General features: G+C 48.3%; 1 pseudogene; it reads right to left on the minus strand.

The window, feature by feature from the left end:
- Positions 1-1770: 1770 nt before the first annotated feature.
- Positions 1771-1890, minus strand: LOC136637536 (5S ribosomal RNA; annotated as a pseudogene).
- Positions 1891-16179: the final 14289 nt, after the last annotated feature.

Here is a 16179-nt window from a genome sequence, read left to right on the forward strand (position 1 = left end):
GTGTGTAGTTCATAGCAATCACACTGTAATGGAAGATCAGAAGATCATCAGGTGGATGCTGTGGTGTTGACAGCGATTCCATGTTTTGACAGCTGGCTGACAGCTCTGGGAAGGGCAGGGCTGGCTCCACAGCTGTAATCAATCAAGGCCAATGGAGACCTGGTTGGACACCTGAGCTTCATTTGACCTTGACGGGACTTTGAATGAGCTAAGGAGGTAGCTCACAGCTGAGCTGCATTTGCACTTAATGGGACACATAGGATAAAAGGCAGCTTCAGAAGGACCAAAGGCTACCCTGACCCAGAGGAGACCTGACCTGACTGGAATTTGACCTTGAACTGTGACCTGGCATATCATTTCCGGACTCTGATTTGGCACCTTGCATTGACTAACTGGTTTACCTGGACTTTGACCTTGGACTGTGACCCAGCATACTGACTTTGGACTGTGATTTGGCAATCTGCATTTATTGGACTGGGACTTGACTCTGACGCATGCTTACTACCCGGGTGAGTTAGCAAAGGGAAACTAACCAGCCTTAAGCAGGCACGATACCTAGTGGGGAGGAGCTGTGACACAACACATGCTTTCCAAATGCATGGCTCCTGTGGGCTCTGTTGTTACTTGGGAGGAGGAAGCCTCATTGAACAACTGGTGCAAATGGGATTACTTCTGAGTAGACTTGCAAAGGGTTGAGTCGTACTGGTAAGCCTCCCAGCTGCTGCACATGACTCTCCTACCTCTTGTCGCTTCTGTCCCTGTGCTTAGGCAGTCTGTTCCACTCTTTCCCACCCTGTTCATAGATGGGAATGTTTAAAGAGAACTCCAGAACACACACACACACACACCCTGGTAGCAGCCCCGTTTTCTTTGTTCTGCTAAGCTATGGCTGGCTTTTTAAAGGGAAAAACTTGTGACTTGAGTCTTTTAGACCACTAAAGCGCACTGGGAGAAAGTCCCCCAGCAGGACTCGTTTTTTACTTGTGTTATGGGGCACAGACTCATGACTTGACTCAAGCTGGCTGAACTCACCCACCCTTGATTACAGCCCATCCTATTTCTAAAGATCTCAGGACAGACAATGTGGAATCCTCCTTTTTACTCACAGCAACCCTGTGAGTTAGATTGGACTGAGCAATAGTGTCTAACTTAAGGTCAACCCACAAACTTCAAAGGTGAAGGTTCTCCCTGGTAGCCATTTCAGATATTCAGAAACTGATACACAGAACACACACCCTCTTGTGAGTCTACTGTATCCGGTTTCACTTTGGATGTTGGCTTTCTAATTGCTGTCAACTGACAAGTAAGCCTCTTGCAAAAACTTATTAGAATAAAGATTAGCCCAGGTGGAGATAACAGAAATAGAGAGCCTTGCACCGGTTGAATTCTTAACTATTACACAGCACTTTCTGCGGAGTCTGCACACCCTGAGATCATCACTGGATTTTGACAAAAGCACAATTCAGAGTGACCTTGGAGGTTCCTCTACATCTCCACTAAAACTCTTTGGAATTTTGAAAGAACTCAAAAGAGCTAAAGATGAGCAAGATTTCTCAGGGCACCTCCACCCAACCCTGCTTCACCCATGGTTGCAGGGAGTCTGCAGTGTGTTTCGAAATGGCCACTAGAGGGGTGCAATATATTTTCTATTTTAATTTTTATCTTTTGGACATATTGGAACTACAGAGACCCCTGCAAAGAGGTAACTTTATGGTGGGGCTCTGGCCAGCAGCTGGTTGGCAACCTTCAGTCTCAAAAGACTTCGGTATAAGCCTGCAGCACCCAGTATTCCCAGGTGGTCTCCCATCCAAGTACTAACCAGGTCTGACCCTGCTTAGCTTCCGAGATCAGATGAGATTGGGCATGTGCAGGGTAACAATTGTGGCCAGCAGCTACACATTAAAGTATAAGGTTCATTTTATTTTATTAAACAATGAAATTAAACAAGAAATAACAATGAATGGTGAAAAATATACTCCATTCATCTGTTGCATCAGTTTCAGAATAAATGGAACTGCATATAAATGGATCCCGTCTATATCCAATTCCAGTCATTCTGAAAATGAATGCACATTCTGAAAATGGCCACCACTTGACAAACTGTTGACTGTATGCAGGCTCTGTGGCAACTCTACATTCACTTGAGCTATAGCCATTTCTCACCATCTGCCCACTGTTCAGCTTATTTTATTTTATTTTTTTATGCTTGTTCCATAAAGTCAGTTTCTCAGTCCCATCTTAACCTCCCACTCCACAATTTAAATCCAATTTAAATTCAGTTTTGGATTTGTTTGTTTATGTGCCCACTGTTGGCTATTTTTGAATATATGTATGATGTGCAGGAGACTTCACTGCAAACCTGATCCATACATCTGATGTGAGGAAGCATGATTCTGTCTTCAACATAAGGCATCAGCTAATGATTCACCAGGATTATACCCCTGGTTCTACCTTGGGGCAAAAGAAGGTATGGTGGACTCTGTGAACTACTCTTATTTGAAAGCGGTATATAAAAAATCATCATTATCATTGTCATACGACCAGGGGAGCAATTTTCCTGCAGAAGGCACATTGAAATGACTTCAGGGAGGTTTGTGGTACAGAATAACTTTTGGGTGAATATTGTCCCTTGAACAACACAGGGACAGGAGTGCCCCTGGGATGTCTTTGGCATCCCCCCCCCCCATTTCTTTTCAGTGAGATCCTGTTCCAGCTTTCCACTGCAGTGAGGTGAGCTTCCATTTCTGCTGAAAGAGCCAAATGGGAACATCATTTCTATCTTCTCCATTCTGGACCCCACAAAAGCATATTTTTAACAGACTCAGGGACACTCAGGAAGCTGAGAAACCACTGCTAAAAAGTTGTGCTATGAGTTGCATGGACTCCTTAGTTTTAGCAGGGCTGAAGTCATCAGTGAGTGTGATTGATGTCTTGGCTTTGCATTTGACGGAGCAAGGAGGGAGCCAGCACCCAGACAGGGTGGAGGAAATTCTAAGCTTTCCAAACTGATGCCGGCCAAACTGTCCCAGTCATTTTGCAACACATTCAATCTTCATTTGAAAACCTGATGAAAGAGATTTCAGCTTCCCTGCCTGGGCCAACCGACAATAACCAGATGGAGGCTGAGCTCCCTTCTGCACGTGGCGTTCGGCTTGGGAAGGCAGAAAAGCTAATCAAATCATGGATTCCTCTCTCGCAGGCCTGCACAGTTCGTGATCAGCCAAACTGGAAAGAGTCCACTGGGGCCTCTTTGGCCTGCAAGGTGCTTGAAGCCTTTTCTCCTGTTTTTCCAGTACTGGGAAAAAAGAGGAGGCTCACCATAGTCCTGGAGTCTCACCATGCCTGGCTACTTTTGTTTGGCGGTTCATAAGTTGGGCAGCCTACATAAGAACATAAGAAGAGCCCCGTGGATCAGGCCAAAGGCCCATCGAGTCCAGCTTACAGTATTACACAGTGGCCCACCAAATGCTTCAGGGAGCACACAAGACAACAACAAGACACAACCTGCATCCTGGTGCCCTCCCCTGCATCTGGCAATCTGAGGTAGCCTACCTCTAAAATCAGGAGCTTGCACGCACCTACCATGACTTGCAATCCGTGCAGAACTTTGCCTCCAGAAATTTGTCCAATCCCCTCTTAAAGGCCAGATGCCATCACTATTTCCTGTGGCAAGGAGTTCCACAGACTAATTATACACTGGGTAACTCCCCTCATGGATTAATTCATTTAAATATTTATATTCTGCCTCATCTGCACCTAAGGCTATACACAAAAAGATTGTGTGTACACAAACTACAAAACAGAACAATAAGAAAAAACAAGCAAAACTAAAGCTGTGATCTAATAAACACTGATCAGAGTGGGGTTTACTTCTGAGTTGACATGAAAACAGATCAGCACTGCAGTAACAAAATGGTGCCTTCCTTTTCAAATCCCTAATCCTGGTGCTCACCTGGAGGTGCCGCAGGAGGAGCTGGTGGAAGATTCTTCTTCTTTTCAGTGGAGCCTGGAATGGGGTGGTGCTGTGTGAATGAGGCAGTGGTTTTCATATTCTATTCCTCTGGAAAAACACTCAGGAGTGAAGATTTGGGCAAGTACCTCCATTTCCTTGATGGTTTAATGTGTGGTGACTCTTCCCCTGCAGGCGTTTGTCATGTGAAAAGTAACAGCTACCTTCATGGACACTTGGCATAGAGACCCGGCACGTGGTCAGAACTTTCCACTTCAAAGATGGGCAATAGGTGAAAGGGGTCTCCTTTCCTCAAGAACAGGGGTGTCCAAACATTTTGGCAGGAGGGCCACATCATCTCTCTGACACTGTGTCGGGGGCTGGGGAAAAAATTAATTTACATTTAAAATTTGAATAAATTTACATAAATGAATTTATTAGAGATGGAACTTATATGAATGAATGAAGGTCTTGTAGTAGCTCAGGGTCTATAAAAAGCCTTGCACAAAGCAAGGCCAGCCTTTCCTTTGCTACCACTGCTGCATCACAGATGTGAAACAGTGGTGGAGGGAGCTCTCGTTCCACAGCTCAGGTGAGAGGTTGAACAGTCATCCTCATGCTAAGAGCAGTTGCATTCGACCAGCATGGGCTCCAGCAAGTCTCCAGAGGCTCATTGGAGACTGGGGGCTCCCCACGGGCCGGATTGGGAGCCCCCGAGGGCCGCAACTGGCCCCTGGGCCAGGGTTTGGACCCCCCTCTTCAAGAAGCTACATCACCAGAAGGATGCTGAGGAGAGGCCACTTGATGCAACGTGGACTATGTAAGGCAGCTGAATTGTTTGTTTTTTAATAAGGATGGAAACATCTGAAGGGTGTCTTGGCTGACAGATGATCATAGCGAGACTTGGAGCAATGGAGCAAAGGAGCTGCGTGTGCCAAAAAGTTGCCTTGGGCTGTCCAAGAAGACACCAGTGCAGTGCAGGTATTGGGGCCCTGCTTATGATGCATCTCATGACCACTGGAAATCTGGCATCAGCTGAAGCTTCCAAACTGTGGCAATAATCAATTGCAAGCTGGTTCACATGTGCTTCTTCATCAACCGAAGGCTACAGAACAGTAGTAGCTGAACAAGTCCATTAAGAGCTCAGTGCGATCTCCCACCAGCCTAAGAAGTGTTTCTGGTTATTTGGTTTCTCCTGAGCCACCCATTGACACAAGAACCGGCATTGCCTCTGGTCCCTGAAAAACTCAGCAGCCTTCCTGTGCCCTTCTCAGCCGCATCCTTTCCACCATGCAGCCAGTCCCACTGCCTGGGCCACCCCCTGGGCAGCAGCCAACTCCAGGCAGGCTGAGAAGCTTCAGTTGCACATTTTAGTGTGTTATTAGGGGATGAAGTACACAGCTGGAATGCAGCATGGAGCGTGGCGAGGGGGCTCTAGTTTTAGCTCTCTGAAAGCCTGAATATATATGGGGAAAATGCACAGGTTTGATTGCAGGACAATTATGCTGAACAGAACACATCCTGTTGTCAATTGCTGGTTGCTGTGCTTGATTCAGCAGCTCACCAACATTTTGTTGCAAATTACGATGGTGCTAAAGTTATTACAGGGTTTGGTCTACCTGCAGGGTTTGTTTGCTTGCTTTTTCTTGATTGTTTTGGGAGCTCGCCATGCTTATCTGTATTCTGAGTTGAGCATCATTTCCCCCCAGGGGTTCCTCACTCTCACTTGGAAATTTATTTATTTATTTATTTATTTGATTTATATTCCACTTTTCTCCCCGAAGGGCACCCAAGGCGGCTAACAATCAGGTTAAAAATACAAAACGGCAGATAAAGATTAAAAATACAAAACAGTTAAAACAATTAAAACAAGATAAAATACATGAATAAAATACATAGCACGCAGTAAAAGACAAATTTATAACAACAGCCCTTATGGTGCCTCGAAGGCTTTCCTGAATTAAATTAAGTTAAAGGTGATGCTGTGTGCATGCGGTCAGCGTTCAGCAGACCAGACATCCTCCTCTGCAGAGATATGTGCAGAAGACCTTTCAGGCGCAGTGCCTGTTAATGCCTGTGAAACAATGCAAATATTTAAAGTTGGCACATAATGCGCAAAACTGTCTTGGAGGAATGAAACAACCACACACCTGGTTCCCTGCAGTGGCGTGGCCAGAGAGAGGCACTTGCCTTGGCTGCCCTTATGTTCCATCCTGCATTTGTCTCTGTTTTGCTCCCCTGCCTGGAAAGGCTCCAAAGGGGAGGGGGAGGGGGAGGGGCCACTTGCATGGCATGGCGAGGCTCCCTGCATAACTTAGTGCTTTGCACCCCCTCTAGCGAGGCCACTGGCTCCCTGAGCAGCCCTAAGTAATTTGCAGAGCCCTTGCATCAGCCAGCACTGACTGAACATACTTTCCGCTGCCTTTCAATTGGCTTGGGCTGTCAGCTATACAAATGGTGTGTAGCCAAACTACCATTCATAGAGGGCAACACGTGAGGCCCTTGTATGTCTGTAGTGCCATCACATCAGGTGTATCGTAAGAGCCCACAAATGAGTTGAGTTTTCTCCACTGAGCACACTTCTAAATATTGAGCTGATGCCATCTCTAATGCAGAGTAGCTCACCTTGTCCTGGTCATAAACCAGCATTCGTGGCCCTTATCCATGAACAATGGCTAATCTCTTTTGGGCTAATCCTAGCCGTGAACAGACCTATTCTTCAGGAATTTGTCCAATCCTGATTTAAAGCTACTGATGGTGACAGCACTCACCATCTCTTGCAGCAATGAATTACGTCAGTCCTGGCATTTTTAGTGAGCATCACAGGCAACTCAGGATGCTGAGAAAACCACTCCGGGCCAGGAGGGAACTGATGACTGGTGCTTGATATGATCACCTTATCCTGAGGGAGGAAACCAGGACTTACCGGTGAATAATTTCCCAGCCTGACTCAGGACAAGAAAAGGAGAGGACTCACATAATGTGTCTTTTGAGCAAGTCTATGCTGTTGATAGGAGGCCCTGAACAGATTTTCAATATGCTCGTTTCAGTGCTGGAGATGAATGAGTTTCTCCATGGGCACATTTCTCATAGCTCCCCAAACCCCTCAGTGCTGTTGATTGATCCTGCTCAAATATTCTTTTTTTCAATACAGATCAATTCTTGTTTCATCGCCAAGAGATGCCTCTGCATCAGAATGATCTTTGGCACTGTTTTGACAAGTTCCATTTTGAACACTGAATGATTCCAAAGAGCAAAACCAAAACAAGGAAACACACATATCACCCAAAGCTTCAGGGAAACACCAGTTCAGCTTTTCATCTCTGACAGCAGTGATAGAAAGAGTGCCACAGGCAGCACGTTTTCAATGCTGTTTTAATGTTTGTTTTAAAAAACGTGTGTCTGCCCCCCTCCAACAGATGTAGCACGGGGGAGAAATCCCTGTGTGCAGGGATCCTGCATAGTGGCCAATAGCACAGCTGTGTGACTTGGCAGGGGAAGGAAAAAGACAGTGAGGGTGAAAGGTGCAAAAAGGATTTCTTTTAGTGCTCCAAATGAAAGAATCAAAACTGGGGCCCAGCTGAACTATCAGCCAAATTCTATCCTGGCCTTGCACTTATGGCACTTGTGCCCCACTACAGCCGCTGTGACAGAGTGCAGGCAGCCCTGGGCACAAACCACAGAAGCGGGCTTAACTGAGTGAAGACCAGAAGTGATTGTGAGGAGCTCCAGAAGGATCTCTCCAGACTGGCAGAATGGGCAGCAAAATGGCAGATGTGCTTCAATGTCAGTAAGCGTAAAGTCATGCACATGGGGGCAAAAAATCAAAACTTTAGATATAGGCTGATGGGTTCTGAGCTGTCTGTGATAGATCAGGAGAGAGATCTTGGGCTGGTGGTGGACAGGTTGATGAAAGTGTCAACCCAATGTGCAGCGGCAGTGAAGAAGGCCAATTCTATGCTTGGGATCATTAGGAAGGGTATTGAGAACAAAACAGCTAGTATTATAATGCCGTTGTACAAATCTATGGTAAGGCCACACCTGGAGTATTGTGTCCAGTTCTGGTCGCCGCATCTCAAAAAAGACATAGTGGAAATGGAAAAGGTGCAAAAGAGAGCGACTAAGATGATTACTGGGCTGGGGCACCTTCCTTATGAGGAAAGGCTGCGGTGTTTGGGCCTCTCCAGCCTAGAAAAGAGGCAGCTGAGGGGGGACATGATTGAGACATACAAAATTATGCAGGGGATGGACAGAGTGGATAGGGAGATGCTCTTTACACTCTCATATAATACCAGAACCAGGGGACATCCACTAAAATTGAGTGTTGGGCGGGTTAGGACAGACAAAAGAAAATATTTCTTTACTCAGCGTGTGGTTGGTCTGTGGAACTCCTTGCCACAGGATGTGGTGCTGGCGTCTAGCCTAGACGCCTTTAAAGGGGGATTGGACAAGTTTCTGGAGGAAAAATCCATTATGGGGTACAAGCCATGATGTGTATGCGCAACCTCCTGATTTTAGAAATGGGTTATGTCAGAATGCCAGATGCAAGGGAGGGCACCAGGATGAGGTCTCTTGTTATCTGGTGTGCTCCTGGGGCGTTTGGTGGGCCACTGTGAGATACAGGAAGCTGGACTAGATGGGCCTATGGCCTGATCCAGTGGGGCTGTTCTTATGTTCTTAAACTACAATTCCCAGGAAGCCTTGCAGGTCCCTTGTTATCTGGTGTGCTCCCTGGGGCATTTGGTGGGCCACTGTGAGATACAGGAAGCTGGACTAGATGGGCCTACGGCCTGATCAAGTGGGGCTGTTCTTATGTTCTTATGAGTTGCCAGGCCTCCAAGGGGGAGAACAGCTGGATCTCCCAGTTATTGAGGATTTGTGGGAAGCAGCATGTTTCAGGTTCTGGAGCCTCCTCAGGGTAAAGGGTCACTTGTTCCCTTGCCCCAGGGCAAGCCTTCCCCCCCCCCATGGGTCTTCCCAGATCTACACCAGCTACTTTGCTGCTGGACCAAGGCTGGAAAGGGGGTTAGGAGGCTGCAGTGAATGCCAAGTGTAGATGGAGGTTGGGAAAGAGCAGAGCTGCATTCAGGACTCAGGACAGGGGAGCACATCCTGACCCTGGTCACTCCAGGGGTTCCCAGTGGTCAAAGGAACAGCACTCAGCCAGACTCTGGGAGGCCAATCAACGTAGCTGACCTTTCCTGGGTAATACTGGAGGACGTGGCACCCTGACTCTGGGCCTGACGCAGACCCCAACAGGCCTTTTCCGACCCATCTAGGGCAGAAGCAGAACAATTAAAGAAGTTGAGGACTTCAGTGGTGCCTTGGCTGGCAAGAGAAGCTGGCTGCAGGTGGCGCCCCCCAGCCAGCCAGCCAGCCAGCCAGTTGACAGGGTCATTGGCATTCCTCCGGCAGCTGATCTGGAGTTTGCATTTTATGTTCCCCATCATTTTGGGGCAGCCCCATTTACATAAACATGAGAGATGGTTTAATTTCTTGGAAATTAAGCTATCACTTCTCCCCACTTCCTATTCCTATCGCTCATTTTAATGGTGGGGCAGCTGAAAAGGGCAGAAGTTATAAATATGCCAGAACAGGAAGAATCCTGCCTCGCCAGTTGCCCTTTGAAGCGACTGTCACACATTTTTAAAAACACTGGGCTGGGCCTGGACAGACGTTTCCCTCCCAGGCCACGAAGCTTGTCAGCGCTAAAGCAGGCCCAGGAGGAGGAAGTGCGCAGCACGCCAGGCCCTGCAGAGGGCTGACCGAGGCCTTCATGGAAGGCCCTGTTGAGCATCTCCCGCTATTCAAGAGTCAGTCAGGAATTCCAGAGAGGCGAAAGGAAGTCCACCCAGCGCATCATTAGCGCATGGAACTGGGGATGGCCCTCACTTGGGCGGCCTTCAAGGGGAGTGGGGCAAAACCATGGAACGTGGCTTGTCACCCTAAGGGTGGAGTGCTGGCCCAGGTAGCCACCGTCTCCCTGCCCCAACCCATCAGCCCCTTGCAGCCTGCAGGCCTTGTCTCCACCCCCTCCTTTCTCTCCCCCTTCGGGCCCTCTGCAGTCTCCCTTCACTGTGACTTCTGCCTTTGCTCCCTTTACAGTCCCCCTGCTTTGGTGCTTGTTGCCTCCACCGGCTCCCATTTCCGTTCTTCAGCTGCTTCCCCTGCCCCAGCCCGGTTCCCTACCCCTTCCTTGCCCAGTTTCCTCACTCCCTTTTGGTTCCCCCTTCCTCCTGGCTGGCTCCAGTGGTCATCTTCTTGATTCCTTGTGCAGCTTGTGCACTTCTGAGCTCAGAGTGGTTGTTGTGACCTCAGTTCTGGTCTTGTGGGATATTTGGGGTTGTGTTCACAGCAGGCTGTGGACCTACAAGGCTCCTGTTCCAGGCTGATCTCTCTGTAGCCAGGGGAGACACAGCTGTGTGTACTTTTAAAACAGGCATGGAACAAAGAGTGGCACACGCTCCGTGTTTTCCCCCAAGCATTCAGGGCTTTGCTCTCAAAAGCTGGTGTGTTCACCATCTTTGCTTAGCAAGCTCTACACAGACTCTAAAGAAGCTTCACGAGGGTCCCTCTCTCAACCCTCATTCTTCTGGGGCTTCTATTCCTCTTGTCTGATTTTTCAGAGTTGTATCACCGCATTTTAGGCAGCGCAATTCTGGCTTTATTTGTCGAAAGCCCTCTCCTCCGCCACCCTGGGGACCCCCCTGGCAGCACAGTGTCACCAAGGTGTGAATTGAAATGGCTGCAACACTGCGGCAGTCAGCGGCTGTGAGGAGGAGCATGGAGGAACAGAAAAGACTGTGGAGGGATGCGTTAAAGTCCACTGTGAGAGCTCTGAGTTCTTAAGAGAGGAAACCTAAACATCCTCACAGCCAGTCCTATTTTTATCACTGCTGCTACTGAATACTTCGCTCACTTCTTGGAACTGCTTTCCAAGGCTGCTTTAAGGGCTGAAGTGCGTGTCACAGGTATGTGTGTGTCATGAAAACCAGGTGTCTTTTAGGCACAGTAGCTGAGAGGGGGGCAATTTGCCATGGAAAAGTGAGGTGAGGTACATGGCTCCTTTTCTGCTGCAACTCCTTCCATTAGACCAGGGCTGGCCCATCCATGAGGTAAACTGGTTGCCTCAGGGCCCAGTCCAAACAGTCCCTGTGCCATCAGAATTCATGTTCCAGCAGTGCTGTGGCCTTTCCAGCCTCACAAAACATGACATGCTGTCAACCAGCTGCCACTGGAAATGGCAAGCAATGGTGGCCACATAACAGTGGCCTTTGAAGGTGCCCTGCTGCTGGTAAGTTGGTGCTGGGGAGAGTGGTGGGCGAGGGGTGGGCAGAATAGGGTAGGGATGGGGAAGAATGGAGGACCAGAGTGGAGAGGGGTGTGTGTTGAGGGTGGGAAGGAGGCGGGTATTGGCCACCAAATATCCTATTCCCCTTTCTAACCTGAATCTACCTCCCCAGGTTGACTTGCAGTTGTGCCAGCCAAAAGCTGGCACAGGTCCAAGCAGACCCACCTGGGAAGCTGAGGTTTACCCTGAGGAGGCCTCTAGGATATAAATAACAGTGGCCTGGCTTCCTCTGTCCAGGTGGGTTTGCAACTGACACCCCAACTAAAATAAAGGGTGGCTCTGACAACGCTCACAAGGTGCCAACCTGATCCTTAAGGGGGAGTAAATTCTTATCCAGAACAGGCTGGATAAGAGTAAGTATTTGTGATCATCTTCATAACATTTAGAAACTTGTTCAGGGTTTTTAGGGACGCTGAGGGTTTTGAATGCCATGCAGGCACCACATGTATTTGTGTGTGTGAGGTATTTGTGGAGGCGTAGAATGTGTAGCAGTGTCCTAATGAGGCAGCTGCAGTTCCCTCTTGGTGAATGATCAGCCTGCAGGGCTGCTTCCAATCCCGGGTGGCCAAGAAGGTGCCGGGTCATCTTTTTCATCAGGACTCATCTCCCAGGTCATTCTCCTTTCCAAAGTGTATTACTGACCCTGCGGCGGTTTGGCCGGTTTTTACGCCTGCCTCGACTGGATTAAAACAGACAATAATCTTTGCCTGGGGTGGGCAATCCCCCTCCCCTGCCAAGCCCTGACTTCATTTCCTCCTCCTGGATTATGCATTAAAATGATGCACCAGGGAGCTGTCAGGAGTGGCAACAGGAGTTGGAAAACACGATGGCTTTGCTGCCTAATCCCGCCACGGCACGTCAGAGGATCAACTCCTAATTTGATTTGATTCCTCAGAAATGTTGGGACTGTTGAAGCCGTGCAAGGACGCTGCTGTTTCCCGCTCCGAGCCACCCAAGGCAAGGCCTGAAAGCTTTGCCCGCCCCTCCCCCCAGCAGGAAGCTCGGAAATGGTGTCAGTCTTGTGGATCTGAAACAAAAAGAGAACAGAAAACAGAGTGTGCCAAGTTTGCCCTGACCATTTCCTCCTCCCCCCATTGTTATTTGTATTGGCAACCTTCAGTCTCGAAAGACTCTGGTATCGCGCTCTGAATGGTGGTTCTGGCACAGAGACTAGCGTGGCTGAAGAGGCCAGATGTGACAATCCCTTCCACACCGGGAGCAAGTGCAGTCTGTCCCTGGTCTGACTCCCTGGCTATGGGCCTTCCTTCTTTGCCTCTTAGCCTCAGACTGTTGGCCGAGTGTCTCTTCAAACTGGGAAAGGCCATGCTGCACAGCCTGCCTCCAAGCGGGCCGCTCAGAGGCCAGGGTTTCCCACCTGTTGAGGTCCATCCCTAAGGCCTTCAGATCCCTCTTGCAGATGTCCTTGTATCGCAGCTGTGGTCTACCTGTAGGGCGCTTTCCCTGCACGAGTTCTCCATAGAGGAGATCCTTTGGGATCCGGCCATCATCCATTCTCACGACATGACCAAGCCAACGCAGGCGTCTCTGTTTCAGCAGAGAATACATGCTAGGGATTCCAGCTCGTTCCAGGACTGTGTTGTTAGGAACTTTGTCCTGCCAGGTGATGCCATTATTATTATTATTATTATTATTATTAATATTCAGTTTTCACACAGTCATGTTGTTTTTGACTGGGTTTTGTACATTTTCACCTATTGAGCCCAAGGTTCTAGGACAGGCAACTATTATTTGTTTTTATATTATTACTTAAAAATATCATTGATATTTGCACAAATGCAAATATCATGTGCATGTTCTGTTCCTAGTAATTTGGCTTTTTATAATTGACTGCTAGTGCTTGTGCTCATCCCGATGATGTCCACATGCTTTTCCAGATGACTCCTGGGATCACTCTTGCTTTCTTGTGCCACGGTCTTTCAATTTCTATTATTATTATTATTATTATTATTATTATTATTATTATTATTATTATTATTATTATTCTCCCCAAGATCGGATGTCCACCAAGGCTCCTGAGCATCATCAGGTCTCCAGCAGCTCATGGATTGTTTTAGCAAGGCCTGCCAAGATTTTGGACATGATCAGCCTGAAGAAAACACAGGTCATGGTTCAGGATGTGGACTCACCTCCCTGCATTACAATCTCTGAGCATGAACTGGAGGTTGTCCATGACTTTGTGTACCTTGGCTCAACGATCTCCGACACTCTTTCTCTGGATACCGAGCTAAACAAACGCATCGGTAAAGCAGCTACCACGTTTTCCAGACTCACAAAGAGACCAACAAGTTCTTGTTCTGGTCCAACAAGAAGCTGACGGAACATACCAAGATCCAGGTCTACAGAGCTTGTGTCCTGAGTACACTTCTGTACTGCAGCGAGTCATGGACTCTTTGCTCACAACAGGAGAGGAAACTGAATGCTTTCCACATGCGCTGCCTCTGACGCATCCTCGGCATCACCTGGCAGGACAAAGTTCCAAACAACACAGTCCTGGAACAAGCTGGAATCCCTAGCATGTATGCACTGCTGAAACAGAGTCGCCTGCGTTGGCTTGGTCAACCACAGCTGCAATACAAGGACATCTGCAAGAGGGATCTGAAGGCCTTAGGAGTGGACCTCAACAGGTGGGAAACCCTGGCCTCTGAGCGGCCTGCTTGGAGGCAGGCTGTGCAGCATGGCCTTTCCCAGTTTGAAGAGACACTCGGCCAACAGTCTGAGGCTAAGAGGCAAAGAAGGAAGGCCCATAGCCAGGGAGTCAGACCAGGGACAGACTGCACTTGCTCCCGGTGTGGAAGGGATTGTCACATCTGGCCTCTTCAGCCACGCTAGTCTCTGTGCCAGAACCACCATTCAGAGCGCGATACCAGAGTCTTTTGAGACTGAAGGTTGCCAGCATACATCATCATCATCATCATCATCATCATTGCTATTATTGCTATTATTGCTATTGCTGCTGCTGCTGTTTTATGAGAATCATTCAAAGTAAAAACCATATACATATTCCCTGTAAATAAAAAATAAATAAATACAATGGACAAACATAACACAAAAATGGCAGTACCAGAAAGTGAATCAATTTCAACGCATTAAAAGCAGTAGATTATCTATTTTTTTATTTATTTGATCAATTTCTGCCCTGCTTAAAAGGGGCCACATAAGGTGGCTTACAAAATAATAAATTCAAATTACAGATAAAAAACAGCATCCAAGTGCAATGCAAAAATAGATCGTATAAAATCATATAAAATCAGCAGTGCCATAAAATCAACTGAGAGAACAAGCAGCAGCATAAAAACATAACTGAAAACAGCATGAAATGCAGCATAAAACAGCGGTAAGAACAAATGAAGCCACAATCAAAGCAACCAAATGAAACAGCCCAGAGCAGTAAAACCAACATCAGCAGTGGAAAAACTAAAATGGATCTATTAATAATCAAAGATAGCAGCCTAGTGGCATTACTAAAGGCACCCTGAAGAAAGGACCCCTGAAAGAGAGGTCCTCAGGCCCTGGCAGGGAGGGAGCTGTTCTCAAGTCCAAGGGAGAGAGTTCCATCCAGGGGTGCCCCCACGAAAGAACAAAAGAACAAGTCACAATATCAAAAGTCACAATTTTGGAGGCACCACTGAAAAGACCTTTGGCCCCTTCTCCGCCAGCAGAGACTGCCTTATGGACATTCATAAAAGGATCTCTAGCAGCATGAGAAACTGCACACTACTGTAGTGCTGGCAGAGAGGATGCAGGGACCCTGTGTGCTGCAAAGACCACTGCTAGCCTGCTGACCAAGGTAGTCAGGGAGGAAGGTGGATAGGGTCAAGGAAGAGGGCGGATTTGGCAGCAGCAGACCCCGACGAATCCAGCCCATGTTCCTGGACAGGAGAAGGGAGTGGATGGTTCTGGTCCTGGGTTCTGGCTTGGTATGGTGGGCAGTGGCTGGACTGGGGGTGCTCCAGGTGGTCCAAGAAATGAATAAGTGCAGCCAGTGGCGTGGCTAGAGGGGATGCAATGTGTTATGTTTTGCAGGGAGCCTCACCACGATGTGCAAGCAGCCCCTCCCCCTCCCCTTTGGAGCCATTCCAGGCTGCGAGAGCAAAACGAAGGCGAATGCCAGAGAAGAATCAGAAGAGAGGAGAATGCCTCTGTTTTGCTCCCCCTGGGAATGGCTCTGAAGGGAAGAGGGAGCTTGCATGCCGTAGTGAGGCTCCCTGCAAAACCTAGTGCTTTGTCCCCCTCTAGCTATGCCACTGGCAGCAGCCAGGTGGATGAAGAAGACAGGAAGTTCCAGGGACCCACCTTTTTCTACCTTTTCCTTTGTGGGGTCTTCTTTTGTGGCTTGATGGCCTTGACTACTCCTTCCCAGCCCTAAATGGGTGTTGCTTGCTTGAGGTTTGAGGCAGAAAAACATTGTCTGCCGCCATCATAAGGTACCACCAAGGCATTCTGTAGCTGGTACTATCAGCCAGACTATCAGCCAGACAGGTGGCTCTGTAGCGCCACCCTTCTGATGGCTGAAACGGACACTGCAGCCCTTCAGTCAGGTGAAGGAAGTAATCGATGTCTGGCTGGCTCTGCTCAACAGTTGCTTTGAGTACTGGTTCCCAGTCTTAGGACTTGTGCTGACTGCAGAGCCACACAGCTGTGCAAGTCGAACCTGGCCAGCAGCCCGAAGTCATCTCTGGCTCTCTGATTCTTTTCTGTCTGCTTCTGCCACCAGCCCTTCTCTCCTGCCTGCTGGACTGAGACCAGACTCTAGCCCCTCCTGTGCCATCTGGGCCACAAGAGTCACCAAAAACCTCCAGCGTGGAAACTTTACAAGGCCAGTCTGATACCACTTTGTCCACTTCACAAGGTGAAGCAC

This window comes from Tiliqua scincoides, chromosome 1 (genome assembly GCF_035046505.1).
Source record: "Tiliqua scincoides isolate rTilSci1 chromosome 1, rTilSci1.hap2, whole genome shotgun sequence".
Lineage (NCBI taxonomy): Eukaryota > Metazoa > Chordata > Lepidosauria > Squamata > Scincidae > Tiliqua > Tiliqua scincoides.